The sequence below is a fragment of the Callorhinus ursinus genome, unplaced genomic scaffold, assembly GCF_003265705.2.
Source record: "Callorhinus ursinus isolate GAN/ISIS: 27379988/994484 unplaced genomic scaffold, GSC_fseal_2.0 scaffold2, whole genome shotgun sequence".
Taxonomy (NCBI): Eukaryota; Metazoa; Chordata; class Mammalia; order Carnivora; family Otariidae; genus Callorhinus; species Callorhinus ursinus.
In genome coordinates, this window is record NW_027397064.1 from 13662492 (window position 1) to 13688800 (window position 26309).

Consider the following 26309-nt stretch of genomic DNA (forward strand, 5'->3'; position numbering starts at 1 on the left):
CTAGCAAAGAAGGGCATTTTGAGAAGGCCGTTCAAACATTGTCTTTTATTACCACAATGTGCACAAGAGACATTCAGGACCTCTACTCCTGATATTGTTTGCAAATGTTATTTAGTAAAATGTTTTTATGCCTGACAGGTTAATGACACGTCTTTGAACTGCATCCAAATACAAAGTATCCATCAGAGAGATCGGAACTGTGTTCTCATTGGTCAGCAATGAGCCGAAGGTGGCTTTTCCTGTCCTCTTTTGCCTGGGCTGCATCTCATTGCTGGGATGGGTAAACAGAAAGGGAGAGATCGAAGAAAAGAACAAATGGAGTAAAGCAGGGCAAGAGGAGGGAAGGCTAGAGAAGGAGACTCCGCCAGGAGAACACAAGGAAACACACGGAATAACAGTTAAAATGAACGCACTGGAGTTACGTGTCTCAACATAAATGTCAAAAATACAAAAGTAGAAAAAAATAAAAATAAATTTAAAAATTTAAAAACAGAAATATATATTAGACATTGAAAGCAAATTGCAGAAAGCTACATAGAGTATATTATTTCACTAAAGTTTAAAAGCATGCAAAACAATTCGTTTTGGATGGATACGAACATAACAGTGAAAGTATAAAAAACTGCAGAGGAGCGGTGATCACCCAGTCAAGCTGGTGGTAACTTCCCAGCAGGAGAAAAGAGAGGAAAGACAGGAAACAAGACTAGGAAAGAGGATGGGGGTGGCTTCAGTTGACTCTGCATGGTTCTGCTTCTCAAGCTGCATGGGTAATATACATGCATTTGCTATTTTATTAGCAAATAATAGACCTTTTTGTATGCCTGAAGTACTTCCTAACCAAAAGAATTAAGTCAACATTACCCCAAAAGAATTGGAATACCTCTCCCACTGCCTCTTTCTTTCCATTTCTCTTTTCTCTTTCTCACTATTCATCCCTATACAATACGTAGTTTACATACAGATATAATAGAGAAAGGAGAGAATAAATAGGTAGATAAGACATGTGATAGATGATGATGATGATGATGATAAGTAGATAGATAGATAGATTAGACAGAAGATAGGTATGGATGGTTAGGATCATTATTACATGCCAAGTGCTTTTCATGAACTATCTTATTTAATCCTTATAGTGACCCATCTTACAGATAAGATAACTGAGACACAGAGAACCTATCTCATAAAGCTATCAGGTGGCAGACCCCCAAATCAAGCCCAGGTGAGTCTGACCCCAGCACTTACTGATTTCCTGAGCCATGATGCCACCTGGACCAAAGCAGTCAGGGGCATTCAAGAGTTCCCGTCCTGGGGCTCCTGGATAGCTCAGTCCGTTAAGCATCTGTCTTCAGCTCAGGTCACGATCTCAGGGTCCTGGGATCGAGCCCCGCATCAGGCTCCCTGCTCAGTGGGGGAGTCTCTTCCTCCCTCTCCCTCTGCCCCTCTGCCCACTTGCAATCTCACTCTCTCTCTCAAATAAAAAAATAAAATCTTAAAAAAAAAAAAAAAAAGAAAAGAGTTCCAGTCCTTCCTCTAGAAATCCAGAGAGAGGAGAGCTTGAGAAATAAAAAATAAATAAATAAAATAAAAACAAGTAAATAAGAATGAATAGGATGGACAAAATAAGGTGTTCTTAGCACAGATAGGAAAACTGTGCCCCAGGATGCATCCTCTGTCTTCCTGATTTCTGGCCACGGCTGAATGAGGTCCAGCCTCCTTCCTCACTGCTCCAAGGAAGAGACATGCTAAAGAAGAGACCACGTCTCTTCCAACACGCAAATAACTGCAAATGCATCTTATCTGTCCCAGCCATGCACTACAAATCTTCTCTCCTGTTTAACTCACATAGTTTACACTTCAGCATCAAAATATCAATGCTTTCCTGCATTTACAAACCCAGAGTCTTGTGAATAGTGATAAAGTAAGCTAGGGAGGCCTTCTTTAAGGAAAAGCTGCTTCCCCAGTGCCGGAATGAATAAATTAACTGCATTGCCCCAAAGGCTCAGGATCAAACCCCACCATGAGCAGTGATGCGATAGGAAACCTCACCATCCTGGTACCTTTGCAACTATGTGTCTTTTTAAAAAACCAACAGTGACATAACGTCGTAGGAAATAAAATACATTCTTAGAAAAATTTGATCTGAAACTGAAATTCAAATAATAAGTCTTAACATTCATATTTGTGGAGACTTAATAGGCTTATTCTTATTTGAAAATTGCATGTGTAGGTTGTTAGGGATTAATACTTTAAAATACATGACGCTTAACCATCTGCTTTGTGTTTGCTCTTAACATTGAAGTCGTGGTTAAATGATACATATTTTACATTTAAATATTTGGAAACATGGCCAAGATTCATTAAAAAAGCAAACATTTAGCTCCCCATTTCCTCTGACTAATTTTCAGAATACTTTTGTCTATGCTTTTCCTAGAGAGCAACCGTTCATCCCACCAAAGACAGATATGTTCATTTCAATGATTCTAAATAACATAAGAAATGAAACTTATAGTGCCAGAATATAGGTATTACAGAAGATCCCTGGGGCACAGAAAAAGGAAGTAATTCTCTGGACCACATGGAAGAAGCTAGGCTCACTTGGGCACACTCTCCTGCTCACAGAACAAGTCTTTGCCAGTAATACCAGGTTGGATGGATGGGACATTTCTACAAGCATCAAAATGTGTCATTTCCTTACACGTTTCCTTTCCTCCTCTTGCTTTGACTAGGGTCAGTAAAGGCCATCATCTTGACTATTTGGGACTAAAGCAGTCCAAACTGCGTGCTTAGCTGATGATTATCCAACAAGCAAAGGTTTGTTGTTGCAGGTTGTGGCAAAGATAACTAGCTGTCCGCCAAAGACTTGTGCTTTCCTTCTGTTGTATAGAGATTCTGTGGGGAAATGGCTGTCAATCCAGAATGATATTCTCCGTCTCCTTTACACCTGGTGGGGTCAGTTCTCATCAAAAGAGCATGAGCAAAGGGACGAGTATCACATCTCAGAATACAATGGGTAAGAAGCCAGTGTGTTATCCACAAGGTGGAAGGGAGCTGGATCCCTGAATCACTCACTGCATGGAAGGCAGGATGCCCAAAGTCACCTTGGACTTCATAGGTGAGCAGTAACTTCTATCGTGTTAAGCCACTGAAGTTTGGGAGTTTCACCGTAAAGCAACTCATACGATTACTAACATGTGGATCAAATGAGAACCATCTCAAAACATAAAAATATATCCCAAGCCAGTAAGCTACCTGGACACCCTGTCTACATGCTCTGCTTGTTAATGAAATGATGAGATTGCAGATCCCAAGGCTGTGACATTAGTGCCCCCTCGCCTAAGGAAGCGCAAGAATCCAACTCCGCTCAGCCCCAAGAGACCCCCGTAGCCACTTGGGACAGTTCCGCTCAGTCACCCAAGACACAGCAGCCAGATTGTGTCAGAAGAACAGCCCCAAAATGATTTCTACCTTTTCTTAAGTAGAATAAAGAATGTGAAGAATATTAAGATACACATGTCATTCTGTTTTAAATTTCTGGAAGTCCCTCAAGCCCTCTGTTTTATGGCACTAAATAACGAAAGGCTTAGCTAAAAATGTCCTTTGCAGAAAGGTTCCCCATTTTTTTTTATGTCTGCGCTTTTCAATCTGTTCCATCAACTTAGTCAAACAGGTCACAATTGAGATCAGAAGGAAAAAAGGCAAAAAGCCATTGAATTCATTTGGCACATAACCCACTGAGGAAACGGCTATGTAAATATAGCCCTAGCTTAAAGCCTTCTGTTTGCTCAGCTGTGTTTATTTAAATTAAATATTAGCCCTGACTAGGTCCAATATTTACCATTTAACCTCCATTCTACTCACCTGAACTTGGGGTTCTAAGTTGTGGGCAAGTAGGACCAAGAAATTAAATGCTTATGATGTGCTTATTTTCACCTGAATCCAGGTGAATTGCCACATATTGGGACCAGGGGTCCCAGAGATACTAGCCTCAGTGACTTGAAGCCTCAGCCTGCTTTGAAGCAAAGCCCAGTGCCTTTCAAACTTTTTTTTTTTAGTACTAGAGCCCGTATTTCTCAAGTGAGCTTACACAGAACCCAGATAAACCAAGGAGGCACATTCCAAGCTGCTATAATTAAAGCCCCCCCATTGCTCCCCCTTTCTCTCTGGCATCCATGGGGCTCCTCTGCCAAACACCTGGGTTCCAAAGATCCAACTCAAAAGAAACTGAGGCATGTAACATGCCCGTAGCCACTTAGCGAGTTAGTGACTGGGTGAGGACCGGAAAGCATCCCAATTCCCAGACCCGTGCCCTTTCCACCTCATGGGCAGCTGCTAGCTTCTTCTCTAAATATGTTCACACCATCTCTGTGTCCTTGAGTTTCCTGCCTAAATTGGGAGCATTTCCAGAGACACTTATCTTCTGGTTCTGAGGTCAATTCATGTAGCACCTCTGTCATAGACAACTTCCCTTCGCACTCTTGTCCAATGAAAGCAGATATTCAAGGAGTTAAATCATTCATGGGATCCGAATTGTCTTTTATTTGCTACTTGTGGGACCCAAGCTGAAGGGAGCAGAGAGATCCTCAAAGCCTCGTATCTCTTTTACCAGATGAGAAATGGAAATCTAGAAGGTAACTTGCCCAAAGTCAGCCCAGCCAGTAACTGGCAGAGCCTGGGGTGGCACCTGCTAGGCATCACCACACCACCCTGCCCCTGCCCAGGTGTCCCTCCCCCACTGCCCACTCCCCCTCGCCCCTCCCCAACCACTGAGACCATCCAGATCAAAACAAGTTTATCTCTATTAAGATGCAGTTTAGGTAGTGGGGACGCACAAGCCTCCTGAATAGGTTTCCATGTATACGCAGTTATGAACAGCATTCCCTTTCATGGTCAAAAGTGTCCGGTTTTGAACATTACGTGACTTGGTCACCCAAAGCTTGAGGATCTGCTTATAATTCCCACCATTCTCCCTCAGTGGGAAAAAACTAGTCTGTTTCTGATACTTAACAATTTCTTTTATGAAATTTAACAACTTCTATGAATAGGGCTTGCAAAGTGTCTATCCACAGGCCAGACACTGCTTGGAAATGTATCTGGGGACTTGGCACTTTTTAAATGATCTTAGATGGTTATTGGGCATTTTTTAATTTGAGAAATTTCACCAAAAAGCCTGGATTGGCAGGTTTCTCTTGAAAAAATTCTGCATCCCGAAGGCCGCATTTCCTCCTGACAGTCATTGCCTTGCCCTGCCGTGTGGCCTTGAGTCTGTGGTCTCTCCGTTTATGTACATATATGTATATGTACTACAGTGGAATTCCTGTGTTCCAGTCCTGACCCCAGTTCCTCAGAATGTAACCTGATTCGGAAATAGGGCCCTTGCAAATACGATTAGTTAAGAGAAGGTCATGAGCGTGGGCCCCTAATCCAGTAAGACTGGCGTCCTCACAGAAAGGCGAAATTTAGACACAGATTTGGACATAGAGACACACAGGCCAGCACCGTGTGGAAGGCAGAGATTGCAGTGACGTGTCTACAGGCAAAAGGAAGACCAAGGATCACCAGCGAAGCACCCCACGCTGGGAAAAGACGTGGAGCAGAGCCTCCCTCGGAGCCTCTGAAGGAATCAGCCTTGCCGACGCCCGGCTCACACGCCTCTGGCCTCCAGAGCCGTGAGACAAGAGATTATCTATGATGCTGCCCAGTTTGTGGCCCTTTGTTTGACAGCCCTACTAAACGGATACATTCATGTAAGTGTGTAGAAATCTGTCATTCCCAGTCGGGGACCATTTTGTCCCTGGAAGACATTTGGCCACGTCTGGGGAGTCACAAGCCGGGGGGCAGGGCCCCGACTCGCCTCTAGTGGGCAGAGTCCAGGGTTGCTGTTAAACATCCAACCACGCACAGGAGTGCCCCCCACAATAGAATTATCCAGGCCCTCATGTCAGCAGTGCCAAGGCTGAGATACCCTGACATACTCAAAGGCCACGAAACAGGAGTGTGCCACATAAGCCAGGCGTCAGGCCCTCAAACTTTGCCTCAGCTCATTTCATCCACCCCAAGGCCTGCAGGACACAAGGTCATTACCCCCACTTTGCACATGAGGAAACTGAGACCGGCATCGAGATTAATGAACTTGCCATCATCTGGGCCCTGGAGTTGGGGCTCAGAGCCCTCGTTTTCACCCAGACAGGCGGGTCAGTGGGCTGACGCCCAGAACTAACGTCTCCTCTTTCCATCCTGTCATTTATTCCAGGGAGCATCTTGGAAAGCTCTCTCTTTGGTCTCGACACACTGAAAACGCTCATTATAACCTCCTGCGTCATGCCGAGGCCAGCGTGGGACTAGATGCAATCAAGACCCCCTCCTTCCATGAAATCACCAGGCTATTCCCGCAGCTCGTCTTGAAGCTGGAAGTCGCAGAAGTGACTCCCCAGCTTTGAGCCTGATGTGTTCCTTCCTTATGCTAATCTGTGTTATAAATATTTGAGAAATGGCGCAGTCAGCTGGAAGTGAACATGGCCTTCACTTCCCAGGTTCCCTCAGTCACCCAGGGCATCATGTCCTGAGGCACATTTATATGTAAATAGCACCTGTGATGCTGGACTCCCAAGGGCAGTCAGCAGAGACCCCCTCTCCAAATAAGGAGCAGAATCCCTTATTCCACCAACCAGAGCTACAGATCGGGGCTCTTCTGTGCAACGTGAAGCTCGGTGCTGCCGTCCCTGCTCCATCAAACACGGGAAATAATCATACAAACACAAGTAAGACCTTTGCAGCAATGCCTGGCACCTAGTAAGGGTTCAGTAAGTGTCAGCCATTGTGAGTGGTAGCACACTGCTTTCTCCCTGGGTGACCTTGATCGGTTTTCTGATCTGGAAAATGAGAACCATACGAAAAACCCACTCTGCCGGCATCCATAAATTTTTGTGAGACTTAGAGGAAACACGGATTCCAAATCACTGTGTACGTTGCAGGCACTATACAAATGTGGAGGTGTGCCTGTCATGCTTCTCTGTTGGGGATGAGAATATGGGCCTGTCTCCCCCCAGATAGGTATTAGCAGCAAATTCGATACCCAGCTCCCTCTCTCTCACCTCCCAGGGTAAGTCCTGGGACTCACCAGGTGCATTCCAGAGCCTGCTTGGTGTCTCGCATCAGTCTTCCTACCACCTGGTTTGGTCAAGTCTCTTTCTCTCTTCAGCATGATTTTGTCCCAGGACCCTACCCTGTCACTGGGCATGGCTCAGAGCCATGCCAGTTCAGTAACTGCATCTCCAGCAAATGTTACTGGAGCCCGGGTTTTTTTTTTAATCTCTCCAAAAGCTCCATGCAAATATTTCTGTTCTCCCCTGAAGCTTCCATCCTCCATAAATCATCAGTTTCCTTCACCTGTAAATAAAGGATGGATTGTCCAGATAGCCCTGCTTCACACTCAGACCAGAGAAAGACATCTCAGTGCCTTACAAAGATGGCCACCTCCCTCCACCACCTTCTAAAGATGCCTCCCTAGAAGACTGGCAACCCCATAGCCAGGCCATCTCTTAGTCTGGGTGACCCTTCTTGTTTTTGATACCTAGGGCCCCCAGATTAACTTTCATGAGAAAACACTATTTGGGGAGGGCTAGTGTGAGGCCCCAAACACCCCAGAAATGATGTAAGTGAACCTGAATCCTAGACTTCCAAGGATTCAATCAAAAGGACTCAATGTAGGGGCACCCGGGGGGCTCAGTTGGTTAAGCATCCAACTCTTGGTTTCAGCTCAGGTCATGATCTCAGGGTCATGGGATCAAGCCCCACATCAGGCTCCACACTCAGCAAGGAATCTGCTTGAGATTATCTCCCTCTGCCTATCCCTCCCCCACCACCTTGCTGCTTGCTCTCGCATGTGCTCTCTCTCTCTCTAAAATAAATAAATAAATCTTAAAAAAAAAAAAAGCTACTCAACATATTTTTAGAAAACCACAACTCTCAAACTCCAGGACCACCTGACCCCCTACTCACCTTGGTTCTACCTAAACTCTTACCAAGGAAGAGATCACTGCACAGGGCCACCATCTGGAAAGGAAATACACAGAACTGGGCATAGGAAAGTGCTTTGACAAACAAGATGCATTATTACTAACATTATCTGTTCATTTTACCTTCTAGGTTGACTGTCCAAGAGAAAGCCACAGAGAGTATTTATGACGTTTGGTGCATTGCCTGGTTTCTTCTGACAGTATTCATCCAGGCACTCAGGGCTTCCCTGTGAACTAGGACTGTGCAAGGGTCTGTACTGTTACCTTCAGCTTGTGTCAGAGCTGGGAACCTTGCAGCAAGATTTCTGCAGGAGAGATGGAATTCCAGGCTTTATCCGCCTAGAATTGAATGAGTTGGCATTCATCCAAATGTGCCAGAAATTTGTGTGAGAAGGATTATTTTTAAAAACACTTTTGGAAGGGCGTCTGGGTGGTTCAGTAGGTTGAGGATCTGTCTCTTGGTTTCAGCTCCAGTGACGATCTCAAGATCATGAGATTGAACCCCACATCAGGCTCTGTATTCAACATGGAGTCCACTTGAGATTCTCTCTCAGCTCCTCTTCCCTCTCTCTCTCTCTTTCTCCCCACAACCCTGCCTCTCAAATAAATAAATAAATAAAATCTAGGGGCACCTGGGTGGCTCAGTCAATTAAACATCTGCCTCCAGCTCAGGTAATGATCCCGGAGTCCCAGGATCGAGCCCTACATCGGGCTCCCTGCTTAGCCAAGAGCCTGTTTCTCCCTTGCCCCTCACCCCACTCATGCTCGCTCTCTCTCTCTCTCTCAGATAAATAAATAAAAACTTTAAAAATAAATAAATAAATAAATAAATCTTAAATAAAAACACTTCTTGGAAATGCAGAGTCTAAGATATGAACTAATCAGGCAGCAAAACAAATACAGGTCTCTACGCCTGTGTCCTTTTAACCAATGTACAATGTGGCCTTTACACTAGGGTTGGTTAGAATTTTTCTGTATTGGGCTGATAATTGCTTCTCCCCCATTAACAAGTTAGAAACAAATGAGGCCCGAGAAACAGAACTCCTAGGGAGTCCCGCAGACTCCTGTAGTCTTACCAAAGCGAAGAGGGAATGTGTCCCATCCTGATGGGATCTGGAGAGCAAGGTGAGGGCACAAAGGCAACTCTTTAATTCCATCAGGGAAAGGGCTTTGCAAATACCAGTAAAGCTTGCTCCTGTTTTCTATTGCTACGTAACAAACCATCCCAAACAGTGGTCTCTACAATAACCAGCATATATAACTATCTCTCATGGATGCATGGGCTCCACTGGGCAGTCCTGCTCTGCTCAAGGTCTTCGCTGGGGAGCAGTCAGAGATCATCTTGGAGGCTTGTCCACTCACATGACTGGTGCCTGGGCTGGGAAGAACCAAGCAGCTGGGGGTTAGCAGCTAGTATTCCTCAGATAGCTCTCTCTGCCTCTAGATGGTCTCTCCCCATGATCCCTCCAGTGTGGTGGCTTCAGTGTAGGTCATTCTTACGTGGCTGCTCGGGGCTGGAAAGGCACAGGAGAGAGGAAGAGAGACAGAGAGCCGGTGGACACTGTGTCGCCCGTCTGATCTAGCCTTGAAAGTTACGCAGTGATACTTTTACTATATTCCATGGCCAGAAGCCAGTCACTACACTGGCCCAAATTCAGGGGGAATTAGATCTACCGTTTGATGGAAGGAGTGTCAAAGAATTGCATGTATTAAACTCACCATGGTGGTTTTCGACCCTACTTACACATAAGAATCCCCTGGGGAGCATTCGATGCCCATGCCACACTCCAACCAAAGTAGACTCTCTCCAAGTGGAGCCCAGGCACCCATCCCTCAGCAACATGAAACCAAGTTTAAGAGCCACGGCTTCAGACAGACAAAATTTTAAAATGTACCTGAAACTTACCCCTCCTAATGCTCATGTATCAACCTCAGCAAACCCAACGCTGGCTTTTGCAATAAATATATTTTTTACTGAGAGATAATTGATATATAACATTACATCAGTTTCAGATGTACAACATAATGACTTGATACTTGTGTATACATATATTTTGAGGAAATCCATATGTGTGTATTAAGCTATGTGAATGCACGTATCTATAAATATTTCTACATGTAAATATCTATATCAAGCTAACCATGGATTTATACTGATGTCTCCAGCTCTAACTCATTACCACATGAATAGTTCTAGGCTCTCCTCTTGCTAATCTGTTGGACTACCTCCTTTACCAGCAGTGAGAAGCCTGGCTCCCAGCATCTGTTATCCATTTAATTGTTCGATTCCAGTGTGTGTGCATGCATGTGTGTGCAAGTGTGTATGTGTGTGTGAGCACACCCATAGTGGCCTCAGAATTGTGATATTTGTATATATTGAGAAGTGATCACCACAATGCCTGGTTAGCATCCATTACCACACATAGTTACAGAATTTTTCTTGTGATGAGAATGTTTAAGATCTAATCTCTTATCAACAATATATATTAAAATATATAATACAGCATTTTTTAAAAGATTTTATTTATTTGTCTGAGAGTGAGAGAGAGAGCACAAGCAGGGGGAGCAGCAGGCAGAGGGAGAAGCAGGTTCCCAGCTAAGCAGGGAACCCAATGCAGGACTCGATCCCAGGACCCTGAGATCATGACCTGAGCTAAAGGCAGACACTTCACTGACTGAGCCACCCAGGAGTCCCTATGGCATTATTAACTATCGTCACCATGCTGTACACTGCATCTCCATGACTTATTTATTTTATAATTGGAGGTTTATACTTTTTGACTCCCTTTACCCATTTTGCCAGCCCCCTGGCCCCCTATAATAAATATTTTTAAATGTCTTCTTTATGTTTTCAATTAAAATTCATAGGTAATATAATTTGCCTATACAATTTGCCTATTTGCCTAAATAATTATGATAATATACAATAAAATATATATGCAATATATAATAATAAAATAATAACCCGCCTATTTCCCAAAATATCAATGTATTAATCTAACTACCATCAAAGGTAAAATACAGAAAGGTAATTTGTAATATAGTAATAGGAATGTCATTAAGCAATTCCTCAGGCACCACAATATCTTATATAATGTAGTCAGACGGTTGCCCTACGTGTAGGATCTCCAGGAAGGCGACCACTACAATTGCACACTAGCATGGATGTGCCGTGCTGGGGACTCAGGGGCAGTGAGCAGCTTTAATGTCATTATTGTGATTTTTCCAAACATAAAGCGACCCCTATTAGTCTCCTCACACTGCCATAATAAAACACCACAGACTAGGGGGCTTAAACAACAGAATCTTGTTTTTTCACAGCTCTGGAGAAAGCGGAAGACCAAGATCGAAGTGTGGACAATTTTGGTCTCTTCAGAGGGAGCTAGCTTGCAGAGAGATGGCCATCTCCCCCCGGTGCCTTTCCCCGGTGTGTCTGAGTCCTAATCTCTTCTTCACATAAGGACACCATATTGGGCCCACTCTAATAACCCCATTTTAACTTAATTACCTCTTTACAGGCCCTGTGTCTACGTAGTCACATTCCGAGGTACTGGGGGCTGGGGCTTCAACATATGAGTGGGGGTGGGGACAGGACACAATTCGGTCCATAATAGTAACCAGCTCTTGGAAAGGTTCTAAACAAAGCAAAGTAGTAATCCTCCATCAATTTTCAAAGTAATTGTGTTCCCACGAAACGTATTATATATTGTTGAAACTGTGGCCCCGCCAATAAAACCAGCATTAAGTTTATATGTAAAATAGAGATAGATTCTAGGCTCAGTTCATTAAAAACAGTTTTACACCTACATGGATGTCCCATTGGGCATTTGACGATTGTGAAGGCTGAGAGACAATTCATGTGTGTGGAACCCAGGCTTTGACACAGTCAGGCACCACCAGCTTCCCCCTCCTGAATGCCAGTTACCCTGCTTCAATTATCAGAATGCCCCCTAGGGGCCAGAACTGGTTTGACTGAGGATGTTTGATTTAAAGGGAGCCAAGAATAAATCACAATTAAATCTTTCTCTCGTCAGTGAAAAACCCTACCCCCTATTTTATTGCTTAGCAAGTTTTGTTATTTGCATTTCTAAAATTGGGAGCAAACTATTATTGTGTTCCATACTTGAGCTTAACCGCAAGACTATGTGACTTTACCCAATGGAAATTACCCAAGTCAAAGGGAATCCCAAACAAAAGCTGTTTTGGTTTTAGTCTATTCCAAATTAGCCACACCAGTGATGCTGTCAGTTGGCCTAATAAATAGCTCAAAGTTGACAGCATGCAATAAGGGAGTAGAAGTTTTTCCCCTTGTTACAGTCTTGGAAAAAAAAAATTAAATTTGCCATTGAGCAAATTTTCTAAAAATGTTTCAAAGTTTGAATGTTCACTTTGAATTTGAGGTGGTATGTGTACACACAATTTAAAAAGAATAGAGAACATTATAAAGAAAAAGCATTGTTGTTTAACGAGTAGTAATATTGTGCCCCAAATCCCAGGGTCAGGAGGTAGTGAAGCCACATATCCATTACAGGTCTGTCTGACACCAGAGCCATGTTCTCCACCCCCACCCCATACAACATGGATGGGGTATTTGGAAGAAGGACAAACACAACACAGCCGCACACTGTGGAATGTGCAGCATTTCTACAACAAAGCAAGAGGGCTTTCCTGTCAGGTAGAGCACGTGGGCTGCTCCCTTAACTCACTTCATGACCCATCACCTTTAGATTCTTATTTATCTTTGGACAAGACCTAAATGTCACTCAGACAATCAATGTCTAAGTCTAGAGGAAAAAAAAAAAAAAAGACATTCTAAAACATAACATGCTTCAAGTACTTTGGCTGAACCTGAACTTAAAAATGTTTTAATGTTGATGGGGCCCCTGGGTGGCTCAGTTGTTAAGCGTCTGCCTTCGGCTCAAGTCATGATCCCAGGGTCCTGGGATCGAGCCCCAAATCGAGCCCCGCATCGAGCTCCCTGCTTGGCAGGAAGCCTGCTACTCCCCCTGCTTGTGTTCCCTCTCCCGCTGTCTCTGTCAAATAAATAAATAAAATCTTAAAAAAAAAATGTTTTAATGTTGAAATGCATTATTGCCTTAATGGTTAGATTTTATTTTTTTAAGATTTTATTTATTTATTTGAGAGAGAGAGTATGAGGGGGGGCAAAGGGGAGGGAGAAGCAGACTCCCTGCTGAGCAGGGAGGCTACGCAGGGATCGATCCCAGGACCCTGGAATCATGATGGCAGATGCTTAACTGACTGAGCCACCCAGGTGCTCCCTTAATGGTTAGAGTTTAAATGGCCTGAAAAATAAAACATTATTATTCCATGTTTGGCTATTCCCTTCCCCAGCACATGTAAGGGTTGCTCTGTTGGGTAGTTTGAGATATGCCAAGGTAATTATACTTTTGCATAGCTGGAGATAAAACTGTCCCACATGACTAGGTAATGTCCATCAAGACTCAGTCTGTCCCTGTTCTCAGCATTCAGGAGTTTCTTCCACAGAGAGAAGAGAGAAGGGAGCCAAAGTCTTAATGTTGTTGTCGCTTTTTAACTGATTTTCCTTTGATTACAGCTATTGATTCTTTTATAGCACAAGAGAAATCATTTGTGTTCATGTCTATATGTTGAAAAATAACAGATACTTTCTAAAATATTAGCCAGAATAGTTTTAATAGTTTCCATGACCAATGTGAATCATAGTGCAAGTGATGACAATAATAGTTTGATACATATCTGTGGAATTAACAAATGGATGGTATGATGGTTTAAAGCATGTAAACACACTGGAAAAGTCAAAAACACCTGGAATGGTCAACATGGTGACAGACATGACAAGAGTCCCATCTGAATGTCATCTTCTATGGGATTTTACTTTAGCCAAGGCATTCAAAACCATCTGTTTTGGATAATCTTCTTAGACACGATCATTATTTGTATTTTAAGTCATTGAATGATTCTCAAGGACTTCATTCTGGCAAGAAAGAGACATTGTTCATAATTCATTAGATGCATGTTACCGTATTTTGTATTCTGTAATTTTAGCCTGAAATCCCAAGAGTCCCCACCACAGACTCTTTCCCTGTGGTACTGAGAAGTTCATAACAGTGTAGGATTAAAGAACAGACTCTTCCAATGGCATGTGGCCACTGCTATGGGAGATCCCACACCTTTTCCTTGTGACTTGTACCCATAGGAGCACCATGTACACATGTTACTAGGTATGGGTTATAAATCTATAGAAGTTCAGAAAAGGTAGTAATCAATTAACACTGGATTTAACTAACCCTTTTTTTTCTTCCACTTTCATCTCCTCTGAACACAATCAAGGATGCCTTCCATGACTGATGAGATCACATGTGCATGGTTGATTCATCTAGGTCAACGTCATGAGAAAAATACCCAAAAGGTATACAATTACAATCTAATCATTGTAGTCATAATGTAGTCAGACAATTATGCTAATTTGACAACAGTCAAATGGAATTTGAACAGTGCAACTAATCTTCCTTTCAGGTCATTCCTATTATATACCACCCTACTGCCTGTCTGGCAATTGATTTCAGGGAATTATTGAACATCATTTTATAGCACGCCTGGAGACCACCAAGGGAATTTGACAAAAATGGAAATATAATGATTCATTTGTTGGCCTAACATTCGTAGATTTCTAAGACTTTTAAAAAATTATTTTTCCTCTCAGCACACATTTACTCAACTGCTATGTTCCCTGCATGGGACAATATATCAGACATCAAAAAATGAATAAGGCACACCCCTCAAGAAACACATCACTGAACCAGAGGAGAAACAGTATACAATGACCTATAACATAACGCTGACTGTTCATTATGGTAGCCCCAGCCAAATGTCGCTGTGAGCACTCACAATGTACTTAAACTGAGGTGTGCTATAAGTGTTTGATACACACCAGATCTCAAAGAACTTGTTATATCTTCTTTATAAGTTTTGCATTGTTGCATGTTGAAACGATATTTTTAGATATATTATGTTAAGGAAAATATGTTATTAAAATTAACTTTGCATTTTTTTCACCTTTTTTAATATGGCTACTGGGAAATTTTAATTATATATCTGGCTCAGGTTATATTTCTATTGGACTGCACTGATATGATGTATGTTCTACTGAAAGAAAATTGCGCACAGAGGAAAAAGCAATAGATTCTGCTGGGCAGAGATTTTGAAATTTAATGTTGGTCTTTAAGGGATTACTTTAAAAGAAGTTTGAGGAGAAAACCAAAATGAAAGAAGTATGGGCAATGTCACAGAGGCCTTGAAATACTTGGCGAGTCTGTGGAATGGCCGGTAGACCAGTGTGGGAGAGAAGAAGGAAAGCCGGTAGCAATAGACAAAGTTGGGAATCATATGGAGGCCCACATAGGTGGGGTCTTGTCTGTCCTAAGAAAGAGTCCAGCTTGATCCAATGAACTAAGGAGCATCATCAAAGGTCTTTAAGCAGGTGATTGACATGATCAGGTCTTGCTTGTTCTGGGAGCAGAGAAACCAGGAGAAGAGAGACCATTAGAAAATCAGGCCAGGAATAATGAGAGCTTGAATAAGAGCAATGATGGGAAGAGTAGCCATGAATGAGACATGTCAGCTCATTCTCACAGCACCAAATGATATGATGCCTACCTTGAAGTCAGAAGGACAGATTTTACCCTCCAAGCTTATGCTTATTTTCTATCTGCTATATGCACTTACTCTCATTGTCAACCAATGAGAGAGGATAAAATTGCTGAGGATCATATTTTTTTAAAGATTTTATTTATTTATTTATTTGACAGAGAATGGGTGGGGGGAGAGCACAAGCGGGGGTGGGGAGGGCGGGAGAGAGAGAAGCAGACTCCCCGCTGAGCAGGGAGCTCCATGCGGGACTCAATCCCAGGACTCTGGGATCATGACCTGAGCCGAAGGCAGACGCCCAACCAACTGAGCCACCCAGGCGCCCCTGCTGAGAATCATACTGATTTTCAGACAGATTCTCTTGAATTCATAGCATCTCTAAGTCCCTTAGGGCTTCCTTCTCATTCATCCTGAGTCCACAGAGGATGATAACAGCAACTTCATGCTCAGTCCATTCCACGTGGGGCGCTTCCTCTTGAGACAGGCCCTTCCTTTATCTCATGCGGTGCCATTGTTGCTAAAGACTAGTCCTCGCGGCCAGGCTTGGACTTGACTTGCTCTCCTTCCACTTTCCTTTTGCACAAAGGCCACTGAAATCTGTCCTCTCATTCCTCTCTTGTTTACATAATAGCTACTTCAGTCTTCTGTCATGTTTTCATTTTCCCTTGGGGAGAACAACGCTACTCTCCCCAGGATTCATGAGAAAAAATGAAGAGTATAGTTCAATTAGCACTCGTCAGAGGCAAACATTGGAGTGTTCCAAGTAAGTAGCAAGACATGAAGCTAACAGAAAAGTTAGTGGAGGCTGAGAAGGGGAGATGGAGTGCAACAGCACAGCAACAGTTCAGCTTCGTAAAGAGAGCTTGAAAGAGAAAGTGAAATATTTCATTTTTGGGGGAAAGAAATTAGTAGATGAGAGGAGATTAAAACCCACAAATGCACACGCACACAAACATACATGACAGCCACTGGCTATCGCTGTAAAAGTAAGAATCTTCATTTTTTTTAGTCAATATGTGTCTTCGATCTCAAGAGTCTACTGGATCATTGATATCATTTTCAAATCTTCACAGCAGCTTTCTGAATGGAACCTCGTAGACAGTCATGTGTAACAAAACGTGAAACTGACTCATAAAGTGAAACATTCGATTTCCAGACATTTCAGTGTATGACTCAAATAGCCAGACCACATGATCTGCTAGTAAGAAAGTGTAGGGGATTCCATTCTCTAAAGTAAACACTCAAAAGTATTCTGTACTCAGCTACCGACCAGCCAGGATATCCTAAAATACTGGTGGGGGCTGGGAAGCTGGAAAATGTCTAAATCAATCAGGGTTTCTTAGTTGCAAGCAACAGAAACTGACTCTGGCTACATTAAGTTAAAAAAAGAAAAATATTGAAAATCTATGGAATAATTCACAGAAGTGAAGGAAAAGCAGAGCGATCAAATTTCAGAAATCAGGGAAGCTCTGAAGAACTAGACAGCAGGAACCAAGGGACAATCTGTTTAGGGAGCTAACATCAGGGTTCATCAGGTCACCCTAGAATCCTCTGCATTACTCCATGGGATATCCACATTCTAGGGAGAGAGCTTTTTATCAGTGTAACTTGAATCACCCATACACTTCTTGTCTAGGGAAGACAAGGTTCCTTGATGGGCAGTCCCTCCAAGCCTGAAAGCAACAGAGAAAGTATAGTTGAGTCCTCTGAAAGTAAGAAGAAGGGCAGGCTTCTTCTGCCCTGCCCTAGATGGGCAGGCTAAAGTAGCAGGTGTCCTCTACAGGACCCATATGTATACTATCCACTATTCTCACCCACCCATCCACACAGTCCACCTTCAACCCACTTTCTCCAAGAAGTCTTTTCTGAATTTACAACCCCTATCGACCTCATTCTCTTCTGAACATTTACAATACAACTAGTCATTCACACAGTCATTCATTCAACAAGTATTTTCAAGCCTTCACTATGTGCCACATATTTACTCCATGGCGTACCCATTCTTCTTCTGATGTCCGGCTCCTCTCCATCATGTTTCAGGTATAATTGTTCATATTTGGGGGGTGCCTCGGTGGCTCAGTCATTAAGCGTCTGCCTTAGGCTCAGGTCATGATCCCAGGGTCCAGGGATCGAGTCCCACATCGGGCTCCCTGCTCAGCGGGAAGCCTGCTTCTCCCTCTCCCACTCCCCCTGCTTGTGTTCCCTCTCTCACTGCGTCTCTCTTTGTCAAATAAATAAATAAAATCTTAAAAAAAAATTGTTCATATTTGGGAACTCAGTTAAGATAGTGCAGCATTTATTGGTCATTTTTCAATCTTTGTTACTGCAAGTCTCAACCTTGGGCCAAATGCTCCAACCTAGATACAAGCTCTGAAATTGTTTTAATAACCTACACTACTCAACTACTGATAAAACCAAAGAGCTTAGACATACTTGCAGGACAGATCAATTCTAACTCTGATACAAGCAGGGATCCTGAATTTACACTTGATTTGTAGTTATTCATCCAGTCAATAAACAAATACCGTCAAATGTCTTTTTTGTATAGGACACTTTCCTAAGCAGAGCTGACATACAACAACACACACTGGTATACTTGTCTCCGTTTTGTTATAATAGTGAAAATTCCCATACTGGCTGGTAAAATAGTCACTGTCCTGAGCCTCCAAGTACCTTATTACCGTGCTAGCCAACCATCCCCTTTGCTATGACCCCTCTTCCTAGACCCCACCTTTCCACAGTCCACTGACCAAAGGTTCATCTTTGGCACAGGACCTTGCTCCAGCCCTCAGGCCACGTCTGCTCTGTTAGGTGCCCGCACCATCCCTGTTGATAAATATTTCTAATATCACCCTGGTTCTAAGTACAATGCTGGGTATAAAGATGGGCAGGCCCTGTCTTTAAAGACCTCGCAGATAGCATACTACTAGCAATAAAAAGGAACAGAGTAGATGAATCTTAAAAACCTTGTGTTGAGCAAAGGGAACCAGACAAAAAAGAATGCATATTGTATGATTCCACTTATACAATGTTCTAGGTGAGAAAACAAATGAATTATGACAATATAAATCAGAAGGGTAGTTCCTTGTGGTGAAATGGAGGAGGAGGGTATGTCTAATGGCTTAAAATCCGTTTACTTTGAGGTATGTAAATTATACATCAAAAAGAGCTTAAAGTCCAATGAGGAAGATAACACCTCCAAAAATTAGTTTAACGCTCATTAGAAAGCCAGTCCCACAAGCAGCAGAGCTAGAACCTGCATAGACAAGTGGTTATGACCATTTTCTCTTGGGTTGCGCACAGCTGTCCAGATTTAAATCTTGTTTGGTGTGACTACAGGCAAGTTACTTTAATTCTCTCAATTTTCTCATCTGCAAAATGGTCACAATAATAGTAACAATCTAGAGGTTGTTGTGAGAGTCAGATGCATTACCCATTGAAAGCATTTAGGACATTCGGTACATGGGAGGTACACAATAAATGTTTGCTATGGATGAGATAATTATTGGACTTCACAGGAGGAGGTTGTGTCCTTCTGGGAGAGCACTGAGAAGTAGCATTTGGGCTGAGATTTGAAGAACTGGTTATAAAATGTGGCCATGGGGAGAAAGGAGGACATTTTATGTGTGTGTGCTCATCTGGCCACTCCAATCCAAGAATCCTCTGCCGTGTCACTTCCCCAAGGGAAGAAGTGATCATCATCCCTTTGGCGACGTTACCACCCTCTCTACACATGCTCTTGTGCAGCACTTACTACACTTGCATTTATTTTTTTTAATATTTTATATATTTATTTGAGAGAGACAGGAAGCAAGAGAGGGGCAGGGCAGAGGGAGAACAGACTCCCCGCTAAGGAGGGAGCCAGATGCGGAGCTCGATCCCAGGACCCTGGGATCATGACCAAAGCCAAAGGCAGACGCCCAACCGACTGAGCCACCCAGGCACCCCAACACTTGCATTTAATCAAAAAAATTAACCAATTAATATTTAAGTATTTATTTCATATTTATCAGTCTTCTCCAGGAGACTAGAAGCTGCCAGTGGCCAAGATGCTCACTTTTATATCCCCAGGTACTAGCACAGAAACTTGCAGGAATTATTAGTAGTAAATGAATAAATAAATACATCATTTATCTTATATAAATCAAGTAATAATTTTACTCTGTTCAATTCAAAGTATGTTTATGGGAGGATCAGGTGAATCCTGGGCAAGTGAGTGAAGTTCTCTATACGCCAGTCTCCTCATATGTGGACTAGGGTAGTAAGAGTTCATCTATGTCGATTTATTGTTGTTACAAACAAGGGAATGTTTGTAAAGCATTTTTCACTGTGCCTATCCCATGGTAGATGCTCAAAAAATGGTAGTGTCATTATCATTCCCTTTACCCAACCTGGAGAGCTACGTCACTCCACCCAAGATGCTGTTATGCCAAAAACATCAAAATGTATTAAAACACTCCTGACTATATACACATCCTTCCATCCTTCTTCTCAAATTCCTCCCCCAAACCCCAACTGGCAGAATGTGGAATAAGGCTGCTATGCTTTGTCTTCATTGTATGTAGCTGGCCCAAGAACACATTACAAAGGTATTTATCCTAATACCAATCATTTGGCTCCTTTTTCTTCTTCCAACCTCAAGATCATATTTTCTTTTTTTTTCTTTTAAGATTTATTGTTTTATTTTAGAGAGAGAGAAAGCGTGAGTGGGGGGAAGGGCAGAGGGAGGAAATCTTCACACAGACTTCCCGCTGAGCGCAGAGCCAGACATGGGGCTTGATCTCACGCCCCATGAGATCATGACCTGAGCCAAAACCAAGAGTCAGAGGCTTAACCAACTGAGCCACCCAGGGGCCCCAAGATTATATTTTCTAATGCTTTCCAATAGTGAGTTTGTGAGTTTTATTAAAGCATTTAGAATGTATAGAAATCTCACACCTACTGTATCTCATTTTACACTTCCATCAACCTTATTATAACATCTTTCAAAATGAAGTTAGAAAATGAGAAATTGATGAGATAATCTGTCCCTAGCCATACCTAGAAAAAGGGTTAGGGCCAGGTTTCCAAATCCAAGTTTTCTGGCTCTGAACCTGACTTTCTTTAGCTTCTGGTCTAGAAGTAAGTTTCTGGAAATTTCTATAGTAGGAGAATAATGACCTTTCTGGGTGTCTTTGGATCTGGGTATGATGAGGCTCGATGCCTGACTTTGTCTAACCCCCAGGTCTAAGCTCTGGGGAAATCAGATTGTACGTGATAAGCACAGCCTGAGGCTTTGAGATTTTAATTAGCCACTGGCCTAGTATGAATTTCCTGGAGTAACAGTTCGGCTGAATAAAGTCCAATCACCAGGCAACAAACATCATTGGAAAAACTTCCACCTTGAATAGGTGGTAAAATAGCCCATCACATTAGTAGAGAAAAATAAAAATCCTAGATGTGACAGCCGCCAGGGTAGACCAGCTCAGATGATCCGACCATCTGCTGGGCTCTGCTTCCATTGTTTGGTTTGGTTTTTGTTTTTTTTTTTTTCCTGCATCAAATTATATTCAGCTTCAATGTGGTGATGTCATTTCTTTTTTATCCTTTATTAATTATCTCCTTGGGTCACAAAATATAATCGCATGTTTTACATATACACATATGCAAGTGTAATTGTAAGCAGGTTTTTTTTAAGATTCTATTTATTAGAGAGAGAGAGCACAAGCAAGGAGTACAGCAGAGGGAGAGGGAGAAGCAGGCTCTCTGCTGAGCAGGGAGCCTAATGCAGGACTTGATCCCAGGACCCTGGGATCACGACCTGAGCCAAAGGCAGATGCTTAATGACTGAGCCCCCCACGCACCCCATAAGTGTTCTTTACCTTAATAAAGATACTAAATTCTTCAGTGAGGAAATCAATGTGAAAGCTAGTACTTTTCAAGCCATATCTGGGCACCCAATAAATGCTTACTAACCCAGAATCTGCTGAAATTTCTTTCCAGGTGCCTTTCAGGGCTTCATAACATGGCACCAAGGCAAGCTCTCCTCCTAACCCCACCATGGTACTAAATATACCCACAATGCCCAGCTCTTTCGAAGCCCTAGTCCCTTGTCTACCCGATTCTGACGCATCAGAATACCATTAAGTAGAGTTTCAAAGTCAAAATAATCAGACTACTTTTCACCACCAACCCTGGAGAAATAAAACTGCAAACAACTCATTAGAAAGGTTGAGAAAAAGCCATCTTGAGGGCTGTCCAAAATACTATATCACTATTTAACATTTTCTCTGGGATGCTTTCTCTCTAAATATTGCAGGGAAAAAAACTCCTGGTTCTCTACACATGGATATGCATAGGGCCATAGGCTCGAATTTCACACACGGAAGCACTGACAGGTCCCTCTCTGAAAAGAAGGCCCACCAGGCTGATGCTTCCTCGTTTGCATTTTCTCTCCCCAGCTGCCTGAGTAAATGCCATGATTCTAAAATGAAGTCTGTTTTTTTGCCCAAATCCAAAATGTCTCGATTTGCACTCTGGAAATGCTGAGTGCAATTGCCTTACAAATCCGGGGGGCCCGGGGGGTGGGGGGTGGGTGGGAATCCCAGTTAATTGTAGTTGACAAGACGGTAGCATCTCTAATAATGGTAGGCACAGAGCTTGTCGGCACGGTGTCCGTTGCCATAGTTACTTGTAAGACAACTGCAGCTCCAGAAATTAAAGTGTCACGGAACAGAGAGTGACTGCATACCACTCAGCTAAATGATCCCACATGGCACCTTACCTGATTATTCAAGACGGATGCTCTCTTCCTCCAGGTGAAGCTAATAATCGGGCACAGTGGCCTCTGTGAGACCAGTTTTCTCAGGGCTTTTTCTACTAGATCCCAAAAGACTGGTGAAAAGGATCCCTTGATAATTCTTAAGGGCAATTTTTCAGGCTTTGCTTTTCGAACAGTTTAGAAATGGAATGTCACAGTAATTGAGCACTTGAATCACTTTAGACCGTCTAATACCAGCTGCGACCACCGCCAAAGAGGGAAGAGCCGAGTTCGTAGTGACTCGTCCCGCCTCTCCCATAGCAAGCAACCACATCCATGTTTTCCCTTAAATGACTGGATTCCAAACCAATTGCATGGGGAATCAAAGTGTATATGTTCTTACCTAAGTATGTATTTTACCAGCTTAAACAAATGAGACAAATTGATGAATTTGTTTAAACCATTTATACAGGGGCACCTGGGAGGTTCAGTCAGTTATGCGTCTGCCTTTGGCTCAGGTCATGATCCCAGAGTCCTGGGATCGAGTCCCGCATCGGGCTCCCTGCTCAGCAGAGAGGCTGCTTCTCCCCCTCCCTCTGCTGCTCCCCCTGCTTGTGCTCTCTTTTTCTCTCTCTCTGACAAATAAATAAATAAAATATTTAAAAATAAGTTGAACAAGCTGATGGATATGAGCCACCAGTCCAAGAATCTGTTTAAAATTCAGACATTTAATGGTGACAAATAAAAAATCTTATTTGTGATGTTTAAAACAAATAAACAAACAAATAAATACACCATTTATACATGTACATGTGTCCACAATTTAAGGATTCTTGGTAGTGTTTACAGAGCGTCGATGCTCCTTCCATCAGAGGAGAAAATTGAGTCAGAAATAATCCATTTAAGGTTGGCCCAGCTAGTTTCAGATGGCTCACAGAGCTGTTCTCAGCTCCTTGAAGGCTTTTGTAAGGTAAATAGGCATAAGAATCCAATCTCTTTAGAGAAGTAATGTTAACTTTATTATATAGCAAGGAGAGACGGAGTTAACGTCTTAATGATAGAAATAATGCTCTCCCTATGTAAGACTAGACTGTGTTGTGAAAAAGAAACACACACTTTCTGTGGTGGAATATACTAGAAGGCAACGAAATAGACTAGAAAGTTGGAGTACAGTACTCAACCAACATGTGCAGTGCTACCCTAAACCCACTACATTTCCCAAGAGAAAGGGTTAGAGAAAAATGAGAATATGAGAGTATAAAAAAGAATATAAAAAAGAATACTAGATTCCCCACAAAATCCTCCCCCAAAAGGCATGGTGTTTTTGTTTTTTATCCAGTAAAACAAAGTTAATGCAAAGGCACTATTATTCTTTCCTATCTGGTACAAACTTTTGGGGAGAAAAATGCACATCCGCAAGCGTACACACAAATCTACATATGCATGATGTATTCATGAGCATTAGCATATCGCTGCAATTCGGGTCCCAGGATTCAACAAGTCTAATATTTTTGTTTCTGTCAGTATTTCTCAGTCGCCTGGGATAACCTGAAAGTTTCTTGCCTCTTTTCCCTAGTGGTTCCGTGTCAGAGAAGATAAAGGAAAAGGAAATCAAAAGGCCCTAATTGCATCAGCTGACCCTGGAAGGGACAGCAGAGGGATCACAGGCGAAGGCTGCCAACCAGCCCCTTTTCTCACAGAGGAAAATTCCCAGAGCTCGCTGCAGAGTGGACTAAGAGCAGCCAGCACCTGGTGCTCTCCTCTTACCTGAGAGCAGACGAAGCTCTGTAAACAAGACGCCAGAGGGAAGCCCGGGTTCCACCCGCAGGCCGAGCACACCACCTCCGAGCAGGTGGTCCCCCTTGGACAGTGGACGGACAGACAGAGGGCATGAAACATTAATGGGCAAAAGCCCCGCAGGTGCTTCCTAGAACAGCTGTGACACTGGAAGTCAACAGTAAAGCCCTCGTGGCGTGGGTGGGCACCGGCTCGTTCATAATACGGTTGTGGAAATGGAAGCCCCCCGGAAACCCCATGGCTTCTCCAGGTGCCTGGAAGACTTGAGCCAGGGTAGAGGTGTGGTCATCCCCGCCGCAGCTGCTCAGACCCACAGGACTGCCACGACTGAGGATAGAGGCAAAACAAAAGCCAGCTGAGATGTGCTGTAGAGATAATAGAGATTTCAATCTATTTTCCAATAGGACATTCGTTAGGAGCCTCATGAAGGTAAAGACCCTCTGACTTATCTCCTGCTATAATTCCAGGTCCTAGTAGAGGAACTGGCTATTAAAGGTGCTCAAACATTTTATATGAATAAATGAATAAACAAATGAATGAGACATTGCCTACTTTTCCACCATAAAGAAGTTGAATGCGAGGAGCCCCTGGGTGGCTTAGTAGGTGAAGCGTCTGCCTTCCGCTCAGGTTCTGGTCTCAAGGTCCTGGGATCGAGTCCCTCAGTCTGCTTCTCCCTCTCCCTCTGCCACTCCCCCTGCTTGTGAGTGCCTTCTCTCTCTCTCAAATAAATAAATAAAAATTATAAAAAAATTTTTAAAAAGCTGAATGCACATACATGTGGGATGCATGGGAGAGGGGGAGAGTTACATCCTGGAGGAAAATATGATCTTTGTCTATATGTCACTAGTTAGACCATGAACATAGAATACAGTCTGGTGAAAATGTTCGACTAACAAATTTTTTTAGTCTATGGCCATACTACCCTGAACGCACCCAATCTCGTCTATTAACTAGAAATTTTTGAGTCTGTCAACTCCGTGGATAGACTACACATTTAAATATTTTACTATTTAATTCTTATCTTCCCTTTGTGGGTAGGAACCTGAGCCGCCCCTAGGAAAAGGCAAATAGGGACAAATGGCACCAAGATTAACACTCTAGGGGATGGAGTCTTAAGGCACAGTGAAATGAGGGAAGCAGGCAACAACAAGTTTGCCTATATTCCAATTTCAGGAATTTCAGTCTCTTTGGATCTATGGCCCTAAAAGGAGAGAAATTCGTGTGGTTATTCTGGAACAGAGGAGAGGAAACACTGTACACCTTTACCCCTTCCCAAGCAGAAGCTACCGTGAGTGAGGTAGCTTCTACTTCCAGAGCTAAACCTAGTGGCACAGTTTCTTGGAAAGACCTTTTTCAATGCCTGGGCAGCCAGTTCCGTGCGCTCTTGCCTCCACCGCAAACTTCTCTTCTTTACGACAGAGCCTGCACCAAGAATACTTTTCCAGACTCTATTCACACATGAAGAGCAGAAGAGAGACAGCTGGGTGGCTCAGTCTGTTAGGCGTCTGCCCTCAGCTCGGGTTACAATCCCGGGGTCCTGGGATCAAGTCCTGCGTGGGGCTCCTTCCCCAGCGGGGAGCCGGCTTCTCCCTCTCCCTCTGCCTGCCGCTCCCCCTGCTTGTGTTCTCTCTCTCTTTGACAAATAAATAAATATTTTTTTTAAAAAGTGGGGGGGACAAGAAGACAGCACTAAAGTGTCACCACCTAACCTCACCCCCCAGTTTAGGCAGACCAACGTGCTAATCCCCCACATGGGTGCTAATTCATACACATGGATGGCCACCCAGTCCTTCCGCTAGAAAAGCCAGCATGTTTCCGTATGGCTACTGAGCTCAGCCAAGACACTGGACACTTAGTTCTCAGGCAAAATGAGTCATCCGTGGAAGACAATTAAATTCTAGCTCTAGGATTGGGAGTAATGGGAGGCTGACTGGGCCCCAAAGGCCCTTTGTGTTGCCAAGGTTGTGTTTTCCAGCAATCTTCGGCTAAACAGGCTAACAGGGAAGGTTCCTAAGTGCTGGGAGGGAGCATGAAAAGGAAAATAAACAGAATGGAGAGACAGCTGGAGTGTGGATGCCCGAGTTCCTTCTGAACTTTGTACAGGGAGACCT

At 43.1% G+C, this 26309-nt stretch overlaps 1 long non-coding RNA gene across 2 annotated transcripts in view; it reads right to left on the reverse strand.

The window, feature by feature from the left end:
- Nucleotides 1-13706: 13706 nt before the first annotated feature.
- Nucleotides 13707-26309, reverse strand: part of LOC112838055 (uncharacterized) — a 34197-nt gene continuing 21594 nt past the window's right edge. The window contains exons 3-4 of one of the 2 annotated variants that reach the window (XR_003211870.2): nucleotides 24169-24525; nucleotides 13707-13989 (exon numbers count right to left, since the gene is read on the reverse strand). This is a non-coding gene — a long non-coding RNA (uncharacterized lncRNA). The remainder of the gene's footprint in view (nucleotides 13990-24168; nucleotides 24526-26309) is intronic. The other variant, XR_012374010.1, reaches the window with a different exon arrangement.